Source organism: Rana temporaria, chromosome 3 (genome assembly GCF_905171775.1).
Source record: "Rana temporaria chromosome 3, aRanTem1.1, whole genome shotgun sequence".
NCBI classification, from domain to species: domain Eukaryota; kingdom Metazoa; phylum Chordata; class Amphibia; order Anura; family Ranidae; genus Rana; species Rana temporaria.
The window spans coordinates 334,904,174-334,920,106 of record NC_053491.1 but is presented as its reverse complement, the minus strand read 5'-3'; the positions used below and the strand labels follow the sequence as shown (position 1 = coordinate 334,920,106).

At 42.0% G+C, this 15,933-nt stretch overlaps 1 protein-coding gene across 1 annotated transcript in view; it reads left to right on the top strand.

The window, feature by feature from the left end:
• The first annotated feature begins 2,063 nt into the window (after nucleotides 1-2,063).
• Nucleotides 2,064-15,933, top strand: part of SMIM3 (small integral membrane protein 3) — an 82,285-nt gene continuing 68,415 nt past the window's right edge. The window contains exon 1 of the mRNA XM_040345044.1: nucleotides 2,064-2,254. The gene's annotated coding sequence lies outside the window, so the exon portion shown is untranslated. The remainder of the gene's footprint in view (nucleotides 2,255-15,933) is intronic.

Genomic DNA, 15,933 nt, shown 5'->3' with positions numbered 1-15,933 from the left:
TGCTCCACCGTCGTCCGTAACATCACCGGCGATGCGTCAGCAGTTGCAGCTCCCACCGGAGCCTCTTGACCCGCCGACCGAGGTAAGCTCAGGCAGTGCCGGATCCACGAATCTCCGTCGTCTTCTCCGGCCCGCTCCAGCAGCTGACGGATGAGGCTCATCTTCCTGCTCCAGGGGACACTGCTTGTTCAAACGAGAGAACTCGGAGAACACCACAGCTCTTCCGTCCTCTGGAGCGACTGAGCTGTGAGCCACGGACCTCCGTATTTATAGCCCTAACTCCCAGCCGGTTCAGGCGAGTTCAGGCTACTTTTTTGGCGGTCTTTTTCTTTTCTGCCTGGCAGCAGGGTTTGACCTATCAGTGGCCTGGTTTTGAGCGGGCTCCTAAGTCACAGAGGTCAGTGAACCTTTTTCTCCCCAGCAACCCATGAGCCCGCCAAAACCACCTGAGGGGATAATACTGCCCTATCCTTTACTACCCTAATTTAATAGTGTAAATTAAAAAACCCTCTTCCGCCACTTTCCCATGGGAAAAAGGGGTCAGAGGCTGCCATAACCTTTTTCTTTCATTCCATCAAACCTGTGTCAAGGACTATGCCCAGGAACTTCAATTCTGTGGTAGGCCCCTCAGTTTTTTGTGCTGCCAGCGGTACGTCGAACACCTCAAAAACATGTTGAAGTGTGGCCAACAGTGTATGGCACACCCTAGAACCGGAAGGGCCGATCACCCAAAAAATCGGGCAGGTAGTGAATAATGGAATGCAAGCCCGACGCGTCCTTCACCACCCATTCCAAGAAGGAACTAAATGCCTCAAACAAAGAACAGGAGATAGAACAACCCATGGTCAAACAGCGATCTACAAAGTATTGCCCCTCCGACTGTTTGTATCCTTCATCGGACAATTGTTGTCGGAATTTCCAACAACAAATGTGGGATAGCATGCTTTAAAATTTTTCGACAAAAAATGTGTCTTTTCGGATTTTCCGATCGTGTGTACACAATAGACATGTGCATTCGTTTTCGTTAGAATGCATTTTCGTCCGAAAATCTTGTTTTTTTGTTATCGTTTTAACAAACGATAACGAAAGCGCAAGAAACGAAAACCGAAAGATCCGACATAAAAAATGCTTTATTTTCGTTTTCATTGCGGTAAAAATTCGATATAGAGAGATTCGACATTATAGAGAAAAGATTTGACATCATAGAGAAAAGATTTGACATCATAGAGAAAAGATTCGACACTATTGAAATAATAGATTCGACATTACAGAGAATAGATTTAGATTTATGAGAAAATAGATTCGACATTATAGAGAATAGATTCGACATTATTACTAGTCATACAACATTAGAATTCTTGTAGGCGGAATATTCGAACGGAAATGTACGATTCGACGTAAAGTTTCGACGTTCCGTCGAATATTCTTTTGACCATTCGACAGAAACCAAGTATCATTGGATTTTCGGACGAAAGCTATTCCCCAACGAAAAACTAAATAAATCAAAACGATTTTCGGGAGTAACTAAATAAATTTATTTTCCAAACGAAAACGAAAAAACGAAACAAAATATTCTAGTCTGCAAATGTCTAGTACACAAGTCCGTCGGGAAAAAAATTCAAAGTACAAACACGCATGCTCAGAACCAATGCTAACAATAAGACAACATTAAGAGAAGTTTCCCAAAGGGTGGCGCTGAAGAGCTAAAAAAAACACGTAGTTTTGTGTTTGTTGGACGACAAATCTTGGGATGCCATTAAAGTTCATGTGTGTGTAAAGGCAGGTGTCCTAATACTTTTGATAATATAGTGTATGTGCGTTCCTGGGGTTAGCAAGACTTTTCAACTGCAGCGTAAAGCGTCTTTTATTGTAATCCTCCTGGTTCATAGAGTTCTATTTAAGAACGTTCTGCAATTGTCTATTCAAGCACAGGCAGTGAATGTCTCATGTCAGTGTGCAGCTTGCTCATCCATCACTAGGTGGCTTTCTGCACTTACAGACTTGAAGAGTCTTTGTTTCAAGAGGGAGGAAGCAAAGGAAGCATCTCCACCCCTAGAGCCCACAGGCACGTCCTCTTACTCAAAGACTAGAGAAAGCGTTTTAGGCACAGTGCCCAAGCTGCCATGAGGAGCAAGGAGTAAGAGTGTCGCCCAGCAGTCTGTGTTCACAGGGAGCACCTGGGGTGGGTGAAATGCCACTGCTCATCTAGACAGGACCTCCTCAACGTGCACATTCATGGAGAAGTTTTGAGCAGGTAAATATTTCTATATATACAGCTTTAAACATTGTTTTGTGCAACTAATATGTAGTCAATGTATTACTTCCTATACTGCAGTAAGCACTGCGTGACAACCTAGTGTCTCTGTTCTTGAAGTAAGCCCCCCCCCCCCCCGGCACTTTAACTCTTATGCCTTGTACACGCGATCAGGCTTTTGCCCGGCCAAATCACATCGGAATTCCATCGGAGTAAAATAGAATATGTTCTATATCTAAACTCTAACGGAATTCATCGGAATATCCAATGAAAAAACTCCGATGGGGCTACACACGATCGCAATATCCGATGGAAAAAGTCCGTCTGACTTTTTTTCATTGGAAATTCAGATCGTGTGTACGGGGCATTAGCAGATTATTTTCTGGGGACAATGCCAATTGTAACGTGGGTCTTATTCACTTTACGAAAGGCGCTAACTCAAAGTTTTCTTTGCTTGACCATGTTTAAAATAAGAGATTTGCAGTGGCAAATGTATCAATGTTTTGTGCACGACCAATTCTATTCAATTCTACCAATAGTATTACAATACTAAAATAAAACAATATTGTGTGGAATAATTGAAAAATACAAGAGATATGTTTACTATTGTGCTGATACTCTCATTTACATATTTTTATTTTATTTTTATACATTATATATTGTTGTGTATATTATTTTTATGTATTATATTTTTTTAGATTAGGAAACACACAGTCTGCAATAATTGAGCATTTTTTTTACTTATTTTTATTTTATACATTATATATTGTTGTGTATATTATTTGTATGTATTATATTTATTTAGATTAGGAAACACACAGTCTGCAATAATTGAGCATTTATTTACTTATTTTTTTTACATATTTTTATTTAATACATTATATATTGTTGTGTATATTATTTTGATATATTATATTTATTTAGATTATGAATAGATATGTTTACTATTGTGCTGATACTCTCATAAACACACAGACTGCAATAATTGAGCATTTATTTCCTTATTTATTTTTTTGCATATTTTTATTTTATTTTTATACATTATATATTGTTGTGTATATTATTTTATGTATTATATTTATTTAGATTAGGAAACACACAGTCTGCAATAATTGAGCAATTATTTATTTATTTTTTATACATATTTTTATTTTATACATTATATATTGTTGTGTATATTATTTGTATATATTTCGATTATGAATAGATATGTTTACTATTGTGCGGATACTCTCATGAACACACAGTCTGTAATAATTGAGCATTTATTTACTTATTTTTTTTTTTTTTGCATATTTTTATTTTATACATTATATATTGTTGTGTATATTATTTTTATGTATTATATTTATTTAGAATAGGAATAGATATGTTTACTATTGTGCTGATACTCTCATAAACACACAGTCTGCAACAATTTAGCATTTATTTACTTATTTTTTTTACATATTTTTATTTTATTTTTATACATTATATATTGTTGTATATATTATTTTTATGTATTATATTTATTTAGATTAGGAAACCTCGGGCAGATAGGTGTTTTTGCCACTAAGGACAAATTGCCAGCAGCTAATTTGCTAAAGAGGCTGCCTGTCTGTCCCTATGGAATCACTCCTTCCGCAGCCAGACGCAAAGAGATGTCGCAGTGTTGCTTACCTGACTGTTGCTGAATCTTAATCGCTAGTCATGGGAGCTACATCTTGCTGCGTCAGCTAGAGTGGCAGTGATTCTATAAGAACCAAAAAGGAAGCCTTTTTAGCCACCCTGCTTCTGTTGATGTAGACTAAATTTCCCGGAGGCTAGGTCACCAGGGCAAAGTTGCCAGTCTGGCGTTTTTTAGAGCAGGCTTTTCATATTTTTTATAGTATGCATTTTGTTAGATTGAAAAAGCATCCTCTTAGTACTGTTTTGTAATATAACTTTTTTTTCTGTTTCATTGTTTTTTATTAAAATGTTTAAAAAGTAGGTTAACATTTCAGCAGTGAACCTTTGATGGCAAATTCAAGTAAAATCCGCAATGCAGGCAGGAGACATCAAAGAGAAATATACAATAAAGGAATAAAAAGCAATGAATGTAGTAAACTTGTGTAGGTCAAAATGTACCGTCATATCGACCAAAGATAGTCAAGTAAACTGGGGAGAGGCTGTTCTAGATCAATGGGTAAAAGTGAAGTAGTTATGTTACTTTTTTATTGTTTATTGTAGCATTTTAAATAGATTTCATAATTTACATTGTATCCAAAGTTTATATTGTGTCCCTAATTTACTTTTAATGGACCATGTGTATGCAATGGGGTCCCTAAATAAATGATAAGTATTTGTGTGAATATTTGTTGGTTGTAAATGGTAAGGGACTGATCACCCTTTCCTACATCCTCTTATGTCATCCTACAGGAAGTGCACCCTCCCATTTTATGGGTGCATGGACCTTATTCCAATAGAAAATAAGTATAACAGTAACTAACAGTAATTACAGCTTTCATCTGGGGATTCAGTTATTGTAGATCTTTAACTAGTTTAACTAGTTCACTAGCACCATATGTATAAAAATGGTGGAGTCGTGAATGTATATTTTTTAATTGCTGTTTATAAGGAGGCACTGATCTGAGTTGTCATTGAATTACTTAGGCCACATATACAGTGTGCAGAGTTGATCGGAGCGGCTCTGTACCTTGTGATTGCTGTGATTACCAATTACAGAGATCACAAATGTAAATATTCTAGCGTTTACATCTGAGAGCCCGAGCCCTCCTCCTCCCACAATGGGGAAAGGGGAGAGAGTAGGAACTACAAATGAAGATTAAAGCGGAGGTTCACCTGAATTTTTTTTTTTTTAAAAGCCAGAAGCTACAAATACAGCAGCTGCTGACTTTTAAAAAATGGACACTTACCTGTCCAGGTCGCCCGCGACGTCGGCAGCCGAAGCCGAGCGGTAGCTCCACTCTCGGCTTCCCCCGCCGCCATCCTCGGTGAACAAATCGGGAAGTGAAGCGCTGCGGCTTCACTGCCCGGTTCCCTACTGCGCATGCGCGAGTCACTTTGCGCCATTCTCACTGGTCCCTGCTGTGTGTTTCCCAGAACACAACGGGGGGTGACGAGGAGGAGCAGGATTCCCGCGGGAGTCTATACCAGGAAGTGGTGCAAATACCTGTTTTATACAGGTATCTGCACCCCCTCCCCCCTGAAAGGTGTCAAATGTGACACCGGAGGGGGGGGGGTTCCAAAAAGCGGAGGTTCACTTTTGGGTGAACCTCCGCTTTAAAGTGTTTGTAACCCTAAAAAAAAAAAAAGAGCTCCTGTTCCTTTATAGCAGATTAAACAGCACAGTGATTGTGCTGTCTAATCTGCCCCTTTCTAAGCTGTAAAAAGCTTGCTGATCTTGCCACTTCCTGTGTTCCTCTTTCCGTACTGACCATGATAATCGTGGCTGCTAAGCCCTAATTACTGTGGTCAGTTTGCGTGCCTCCATCATCCCACTGCTTTCCACTTCCCCCCCCCCCTCTCTGTCTGTCTGCTCTGTGTATAAGTCTGTCTCTCTGTCCCCCGCCTCCTGCCGCTATCAGTAGAAAATTAAACTTTCAGAAATGTCACTGCCAGTCCCTCTCGTGTATCCAGCCAAAATGCACAGTGTAAGTATTTTTTTTAAAACAATGCCTCTAAATACCTTTTTTTAGATATCTTCAGGCTGGTCACGTGACTCCCGGCCACTCTACACCTCCGATCCAGGGCTACAGCTGGAGGGGCTCCGCGGCCAGCACCGCGGTCATGTGACTTCCAAGCTGAGGTAAGAAGAGAGATCTTGGCCCCTCCCGCTGTAGCCCTGCATCATAGTAGGAGAGCGGCGGGGAGTCACAAAACTGGCCTAAAGATCTCTGAAAAAAAGGTATTTAGAGGCTTTGTTTTAAAAAAGATACTTACACTGTGCATTTTGGCTGGATACAGGTGGGAGGGGGGAGCAGATACCTGTCTAAACCAGGTATTTGTTCCCACTTCCAGGCATTGATAGCTGCAGTAGCCGCGGATATCTATGCAATGTTCGGCCCCTAGTCCCCCCCCCCCCACCCGCTGTCTTCTGGGAGACACACAGGTCCCAGAAGACGGCAGGGACCAGTGAGAGGGTGCAGCGCGACTTGCGCATGCACAGTAGGGAACCACAAAGTGAAGCCGCAAACCGAGGACCGAGGGACAGATCGACTTAGGGTGCCGGCATGGCGGGTGCCCAGGACAAGTAAGTGTCCATATTTTAAAAGTCAGCAGTTGCAGTATTTGTAACTGCTGACTTTTAAAAAATAAATAAAAAATAAATAAAAATCTTTAAGTAAATGAAGAGATCATAGGAAGCAGCAGATTTATGGTGGGGGATTTTAAGTGATTGTGGGATTGTTTTGTTTAACCCCTTCAACCCCCTTCCTCTCCTGTACACCTCATCTCCACCCTGTCTCTCTGTGTGATCTGCATATTAACCCCTTAATTTCCCTTATCCTACACATTACCCCTTCATCTCCATCCTACCACTGTATGTGATCTGTACATTAATTCCTTCACCTTTTTCTCCCCTCCCACTGGGTATGTTTGGTCTTTAGTAAAAATTGAAAAAAAAGCCCAGTGGTTATTAAACACCACCCAACCCAAAGAAAGCAAAATGACATTTGATTAAATGGTTTAGGATTGAATGACAGTCAAACTATCACACAGTAATTGTCAGTCAAACTATCACAGCTCTAAAAAACAGAAACATAGCCTGGTAATGAAGGGGTATTACAGGCTGGTAGTCATGTGGTTAAGAGAATAAGTATAAATGGTACTTCCAGACCAGTCACATTGCAGGCAGGTTCCAAGTGCTCACCAGTGCCTAGTGGAACATTTTGGCATTCAGTCTGCAAAACATTTCTTAGCACTGCATTGCTTTAACATAAACTGACTGCAGTGCCTGTGGCTGACAAGCTGCATTGCACACACCAGCACCTTCTTTTCCCCCATGGAGAGCGATAGAAAGCATACTAGCTGCAGGCTGGATCCTTATTGCACACAGCACCCATGGATAGTTACATTTTTAAAGAAATCAGGTGATAATATCCGCAAGGTCATACACTTAATTCATATTTTACACCAACGTAAAATACCAGGCTTTTTATTGTCTCTCGATACATACAAATCGTTTGATTCGCTTTCTTGGGACTATCTAGAATTTGTGCTCACGCGGTGGGGCTTTGGTGGGGATTTCCTGGCCTGGATTAAAGCCCTATACTCGTCCCCTACATCAGTTAAATATGCTGTTTTTTTTCACCACCTTTCCCGATTTTCCGGGGTACAAGGCAGGGCTGTCCACTGTCACCAGCGCTTTTTATTCTCACGCTGGAGCCTCTGGCCATGGCCAGGCCTGGATTTCCCACAAGGCCACTGAGGCCAGGCCTTGGGGCGGCAGGGCGCCAAGGGGCGGCAGTGGCATGGATTCCCCCGATGCCCGGAACATACAGTTAAGGGCGGTAAGCTATGGGGGAATCCGCTCGCTCGTTAACAAGTGATTGCGGCGATGTCGCCGAAATCACTTGTAAAATGTGTGCTCCCGTCCGTCCTCCCCTCTCCCTCCACCCCACAGACCTCTCTTTGCTGGCTCTGTCTCCTGTCCCTGCTGCCGATGTACACAGTGAGAGGGGAGAGCTGTGCTCTTCCCATCTCAGCTGTGACAGGAGTTCTAGCACAGTGCTAGGACTCCTGTTTTGGAGGTGACAGGGTCAATAAAGAGAACATGTCACCTCCAATTGCTATCACACAGGGAATTGTTTTCTCCTGTGTGATAGCAAAAAAGTTAAGTGAACAAAATTGATAAAAAATAAATAAATAATAAGAAATAATAATGAAATTAATAAAATAAAAAAGTAAAGAATAAGAAAAATTATAAGGAAAAAAATAAGAAAATTATATAAAAATTTAAAAAAGCAAGCGACAAGCTACAAATAATAATAATAATAAAAAAAGTGATAAACAAGTAAAAAAACAAAACATATTTTAACTAACCATTCTCCGTTGATTTGGGGGGGGGGGTTCGGTTGGCAGGGAGGGGGGGCATTGCGGAACCTGGCCTTGGGGTGGCAGGGAGAGCAGGGAGAGCAAATCCGGCCCTGGCCATGGCCCTCCATGAAAACCCCGATATCTCTGGCGTTCCTTATGTGGGTACCCATTACAAGGCAAACTTTTATGCAGATGCTCTCCTAGTTCTTACCAATCCTACCATTACTCTTCTCAACCTTCAGGTGACGCTGGATAACTTTTCCGCTATCTCGGGTCTTCGTATCAATCTTTCTAAGACCACGGCATTGAATATAACCCTTCCTGACGACCTAGTCCGACATCTACGGTCCCAATAGCCTTATACTTAAGTTTTATATATATATATATATATATATATATATATATATATATATATATATATTAATATATACACCGTATATACTCGAGTATAAGCCAACCCGAATATAAGCCGAGGCACCTAATTTTACCACAAAAAATGGGAAAACGTATTGACTCGAGTATAAGCCTAGGGTGTCCATCTGCATGCCTCACTGTGCCTCACTTTGCCTCACTGTGTCCATGTGCATGCCTGTGCCCATGCCTCACTGTGCCCATGCCTCACTGTGTCCAAGCCTCACTGTGTCCATGACTAGACTGATGTTTAACATGGGATTCTATAGAAAAGGTGCCCGGCTTTGAAAAATCGGTGCTCCCCAGCTGTAGGTCCCCCAGACAACAAACTTTGCAAACTTGTAGAGGAGAAATGGGGCTACATGTGTGCCAAGTTCCGGGTCCAGGGGACCTATGACCGGCCGGTACCGGGTCCCCAAATTCACTGGAGAAATTACTGTTTAACATTGGAGTCTATAAAAGGGGTGCCCGGATTTGAAAAATCAGTGCTCTCCGTCTGTAGGTCCCTTAGACAACAAACTTTGCACACTTGTAGAGGAAGAGGGGGGCTACATGTGTGTCAATGGCCGGCTAGTACCAGGTCCCCAAAGTCCAGGAGATCAGGCGCAAAATGGTGACTCGAGTATAAGCTGAGGGGGGCATTTTCAGCACCAAAAAATGTGCTAAAAAACTCGGCTTATATTCGAGTATATACGGTATATACATATATATATATATATATATATATATATATATATATATATATATACATACTATATATATATACTATATATATATATATACATATATATATATATATATATATATTTAACTTTATATAGGTTAACTTTATATACTCTTTAAATAAGCCATACCAGTGCCCACATTTATTTCCTGATAGGTTTCCTTTAAGTGGTTCACGAAGATTGTGTTATATAAACTGCAAATAATGACATCTGACATGAATGGGTTATACAACTAATTGTACGTTTTCTATTTATCCCCAGTCCTGCTCACTGTTAATCGATTAATCACATAGTGTTGTTAAAACAAGTTTTTCCTCTTAGCTACACATAAGATTATATCAAGCATAACTCGTTCTTTACACCTAATTTAATATATGTCTAAAGCCAACATTTTCTTATTTTAGTTTTGGATTATCGGAACGTGTTAGAACCCCTCTGGGGCTTGTAGAGAGTATCCTTTAGATTTGGTACTTGCTATACTGTTAGCTCTTTAAAAAAAGATGGAATCTAAAGCCAGTAGTGATTGATTTTCTTGTCTGTCGCCAGGGGTGGAAGGAAAGAAAACCGCTCAATTCCCCAATCAACGCAGTCAGTGTTGATGATAGAATGCCCCCCGCAGCGTTATTGTGTTCTGTCATCAGGGGTGGGGGCAGGGAGCCTTCTTGGCTGGAAGAATACAATGATCACTGCTAGCAGCTATAGCCACTGACAATAATCGCATGTATAGAGTCCTACAGGCTGCTTGTACCCACGTTGATCAATGGATTGACTTGGGTACAATCAGTCTGCCCATAGATGGATCAAATCTTTGCCGGTCCCTGCTGACCTGGTCAAACTTTGATACACGTATGGCCTGGCTTAAAGCGGGGGTTCACCCTAAAAAAAATATTTTTTTTCTACCATGCCATCCAGCATACTAGCGCGAGCTACAGTATGCCTTTATTTTATTTTTTATTTTTTTGCGCCATACTCACAGTTTAATTCCGTAGTTAAGTTTCAGACTCCCAGCGAGGAGTAGGCGTTCCTATGCAGAGGGGAACATGATTGACGGCCGGCTATGGCCGTGTCCTACTCCGGCTATTTTCGGGAAGCGTGGCGCGCCATAGCCGGCCGTCAATCATGTTCCCCTCTGCATAGGAACGCCTACTCCTCGCTGGGAGTCTGAAACGTAACTACGGGATTAAACTGTGAGTACGGCGCAAAAAAATAAATAAAGGCATACTGTAGCTCACGCTAGTATGCTGGATTTCATGGTAGAAACTTGTTTTTTTAGGGTGAACCACCGCTTTAAGTCACTTTCTGTATTTCTGTGTATCCTTAGGACCCCAGAAGTTGGACCTTACATTCATAGATGTTCTTTTCCTGTCATATTTGAAGGGGTTGTAAAGGTTTGTTTTTTATTTTCTAAATAGGTTCCTTTAAGCTAGTGCATTGTTGGTTCACTTACCTTTTCCTTCGATTTCCCTTCTAAATGTTTGTTTTCTTTGTTTTCTTTGTCTGAATTTCTCACTTCCTGTTCCTCCTCAGTAAGCTGTTCTGGCTGACTAACCACCGCTTGGATGATGGAGGCAAGTTTACTGAGGAGAAACAGGAAGTGAGAAATTCAGACAAAGAAAAAAAACATTTAGAAGGGAAATTAAAGGAAAAGGTAAGTAAACCAACAATGCACTAGCTTAAAGGAACCTATTTAGAAAATAAAAAACAAACCTTTACAACCCCTTTAAATTTGGATTATTCCTGTCCACCGTGGAGTCTTCTCACTCCACATGTTGCATTCTCCAAGAAATAAAATCCTTTAAAAGATTCAACAGGGGAAGTGGGACATCCTTGTAATGGGCTATGCGCGTATGCCGATTTGGAAAATTAATTGAGGAAAGAAAAGTTCTTAATTGTATACTTAAAGCGTAATTCCACTTCTGTTGAGAAAAAAAACATTCCGCTCTGGGCGATCTATGTACATTACAAGGGTTTTAACAAACTTTGTTGCAGATTCCTACCTTTTGTTATGCTTAAGAAATCCCTGTTTGTTCCTCTAAGCCCTGTGCTAAGTGGGTCTTATGGGAGTGGTTTCATAATTATCAATCAGTTGTGCATCTGCAGAGCACTAATGAGGAAATCTGCTGGGCCATTTCTTTAGACGTGTTTTTCTATTGGGAATATCTCATCAGAAATGACATTTTTGTTGCAGGGGGTGCCTGAAATCTGACTTGTGTCTTAGGGAGACTTCTGGGAAAATCGGTGAGCCAATCACACAAGCAGGAAATGATGTTTCTGGGGGGGTGTTCAGTACGCGTTCTGTGTACAGAACCCCTCCAGGTAGCCATATTGCATTTTCAGAAAATTACAGAGCTGCGGATTGAAAAGGGAAGGTATTTTTTAATAACATTCAATTACAATGTGACTTGAGTTGCAATAGTATATGCTATATTATTTTTTCTTTATTTGCAATTTTTTCCCTCACAAAAGTGGAGTTACCCTTTAACCACTTGAGACCCGCGCTATTGACAAAAGACGTCAACAGCGCGGCTCTCAAGTGCCAACTGGACGTCTTTGGACGTCATTTGAAAGCATTACCCGCGCGGGGCACTGGGGGGCGCGCGGCGGGTAAACACTGTCCCGGCGCATCGCTCGGGAGCCGATGCGTGTACCTGGTGGCCGCGATGTCCGCCGGGTACACGCGATCGTTGGTAAGACAGCAGGGACATGGAGCTCTGTGTGTAAACAGAGAGCTCCACGTGCTGTCAGAGGAGAGGAGACCGATCTGTGTCTCTTGTACATAGAGACACAGCATCGGTCACCTCCCCCAGTCACCCCCCTCCCCCACACAGTTAGAACACACCCAGGATACACATTTAACCCCTTCCTCACCCCCTAGTGTTAACCCCTTCACTGCCATCAACATTTATACAGTAATTAGTGGATTTGTATAGCACTGTTCGCTGTATAAATGTGAATGGCGCTAAATTTGTGTCAAAAGTGTCCGATGTGTCCGCCATAACGTCGCAGTCCCAATAAAAATCGCAGATCGCCGCCATTACTAGTAAAAAAAAAAATAATAAAAAAAAAACATAATTCTGTCCCCTATTTTGTAGGCACGTTTTTTTTTTACAAAAACACGTCGAAAAATACGTATCGGCCTTAACTGAGAATTTTTTTTTTTTTTTTTTTTTTTTTAAATTGGGATATTTATTATAGCAACAAGTAAAAAAAATATACATATTATTTAAATTGTCGCTCTTTTTTGTTTATAGCGCAAAAAATTAAAACCGCAGAGGTGATCAAATACCACCAAAAGAAAGCTCTATTTGTGGGGAAAAAAGGACGTCAATTTTGTTTGGGAGCCACGTCGTACGACCGCGCAAATGTCAGTTAAAGCGACGCAGTGGCGTAAGCTGAAATTTCGCCTGGGAACGAAGGAGGTTTATGTGCCCAGTAAGCAAGTGGTTAAGGCGGAACTATAGTCTTTTTTTAACAAAAAAGTGCAAGCTGACAGGTTTGTTTATTATAAAAGAGGCATGCAATGGAAATAAAATAAACCTACCTGCTTGCTCACAGTCTTCCTTAGGCTGCTTATACACTAAGGGGCTTTGCAGGCGCTATTGCACTAAAAATAGCGTCTGCAATGCGCCCTGAAAGAGCCGTTCCTTTCTATCCAGTGTGAAAGCCTGAGGGCTTTCACACTGGAGCGTTGCGCTGGTGGGACGCTAAAAAAAGTCCTGCCAGACGAAACCTTGAGGCGCGGTAAAAATACCGCTCCTATAGCGCTCCTGCCAATTAAAATCAATGGGGTAGCGCCTCCAAAGCCCGCAAAGCAGCGTTTTTGCGAGCAGGTTTAACCCTTTTTCGGCCACTAGCGGGGGTTAAAATCTCCCAGCTAGCACCCGAAAATCGCGACAAAGACAACGGTAAAACACTGCTAAAAATAGCGGCGCTTTACCGCCAGCGCATCAAGTGCCTCAGTGTGAAAGTACCCTTAGTGTAGACTGTGCATGCAGAGCTCAGTATCCATTCTGGTGCTGTGCCTGTGTGCTGAGATGACTGAACTTCCGTGCATGTGCGGAAGGTTTATTATCCTGTGCCAATCAAGATGGGTAAAGCACCAGTAGAAAGCTGGGGAGAAGATGCCAGCACCGACGAGGGACCTCATGGGTGTTGGACCATTGGAATTAAGGCTTGCCATAGACAGAGTGATTTTATTTTCTGCAAGGAATCCCTCCCTCAGAGCTCTTGTGTTCTCCTGGTGGGGAAAGCCTGATTATTGCTAGCGGCTATAGCGGAAGCTAGCAATAATCGCATGTAAAATCTGACAGGCTGGTTGTACCCAAGTTGTTTGATCAATTAACTTGGGTACATTCAGCCTGCACTTACATGGTTTAGAATCTTGGTCAGTTCCTGCTGAATCAGCCAAGATTTGACCCGTTTATGGCCGGCTTAAGGTAAGTATTGTGGACTTTGGTTCTGTTTTAAGTCTTTTGTCCTTTTTTCTTTTATAGATTTCAAGCTGCCAATATACAAAAAAGACAGTCACCTAATTCTGATCTTGTTTTGCGAGTTTGGCTGTTGATCTGACTGATTGATAAAGTCAGTGAGAATTCCATCGTCTTGCCACCACTAGCTGAGATCTCTGTGGAGGAACATCTACTGGTTAGGTTTGAAATCCGTAAAACCTAAAAACAATGGCCCGGATTCAGATAGGAGATACGACGGCGTATCTCCTGATACACCGTCGTATCTCTGAGTGCGGGCCGTCGTATCTATGCGCCTGATTCAGAGAATCAGTTACGCATAGATTTTCCTAAGATCTGACCGGCGTAAGTGTCTTACACCGTCTTAGGCTGCATATTTACGCTGACCGCTAGATGGCGCTTCCGTATAGTTACGTGAGGAATATGCTAATTAGGTATTTACGCCAATTCAGAAACGTACGTCCTGCCGGCGCATTTTTTTACGTCGTTTACGTTAGGCTTTTTTCGGCGGATAGTTACCCCTGCTATATGAGGCATAGCTAATGTTAAGTATGGATGTCGTTCCCGCGCCGAGTTTTGAAAATTTTACGTCGTTTGCGTAAGTCGCTCGCGAATAGGGCTGGACGTCATTTACGTTCACGGCGAATCCAATACGTCCTTGTGGCGTACTTTGGAGCAATGCACACTGGGATATTTCACGTACGGCGCATTCGCCGTTCAAAAAAAACGTAAAAAACGCGGAGTCATCTTAAATTTAAATAAAACACGCCCACAACATCCCCATTTGAATTAGGCGGGCTTACGCCGCCACAGATACGTTACGCCGCCGTAACTAAGGGCGCAAGTTATTTCTGCATACGGAACTTGCGCCCAAAGTTACAGTGGCGTAACGTATCTAAGATACGTTACGCCCGCAGATAGATAGAGCATTCTATCTGAATCCGGGCCAATAAGTATATATAACAAAAGCAGAAAGGTCTGTATCCACACCATTTGACCTCCTTTGTATGTTTGCAGTGTATTCTTTGGGACGCTTTGATTCTTTTGTGCTTAAAAGCATGTGCCATGCGTTTTGTGATATATACATAGCAGTTTTCTTTTGTATCCTCTATTTTAGATGGATATTTGTAAGCATATTACAGAGAAAACAGGAAGGATCCTTCTTGTAACTGCGTGTCGTTCCAATTAACATTTTTGTAAACATTGTACCTGCAATTTGGAAAAGTTACCTAGGCAAGCTTGCTAATACTGCGGCTTGCAGGATTTTCAGGAAAGTCCACACATATAGCCCCCGGGTGTGTACTGTGCTACTGAAATCAATAACAACTCTCCCAGCCATCTGGGTCCAGTTTTTACTTTTAGGAAAACACATCTAAATTATAAATGAGCCTGTTTACCTTTATTGTAAATCTGGCAATTCACTAGTAGATTTTTGAAAAGTTCGAATTTAAAAAAAAAAATCTTAGTATATATTAGATGACTTGACGAATGTTGCTCAAAAGTACTTCAAAATTGTGGGCCAGATTCTCGTAGAACTCCGGCGGCGTAACGTATCGTGTTTACGTTACACCGCCGCAAGTTTTCAGCGTAAGTGCCTGATTAACAAAACACTTACCTGTAAACTTGCGGCGGTGTATCGTAAAGACGTCCGGCGCAAGCCCGCCTAATTCAAATGGGGCGTGTACCATTTAAATTAGGCGCGCTCCCGCGCCGAACGTTCTGCGCATGCTACGTTCGCAATTTTCCCGATGTGCTTTGCGCGAAATTACAGCGCCCCAACGTGTTTGTGAATGGCGACGTGCGTAACGTACTTACGCCGAAAAAAATAAATTCAAATTCGAAGCGGGAACGACGGCCATACTTTAACCACTTGGGATCCGCCTGCCGTCAATTGACGGCTGCAGTGCGGATCCCAATTTCCAAACTGCCGTCAATTGACGGCCGCCCCTTTGGGCGTTCCCCGCGCGCGCTCCAGAGCGCGCTGCGGGGAAAATCTGTGTTGGCCGTGTCCCTCGGACACAGCCAATTACAGATCGCCGCGAACGGCCAATCAGAGTGGCCG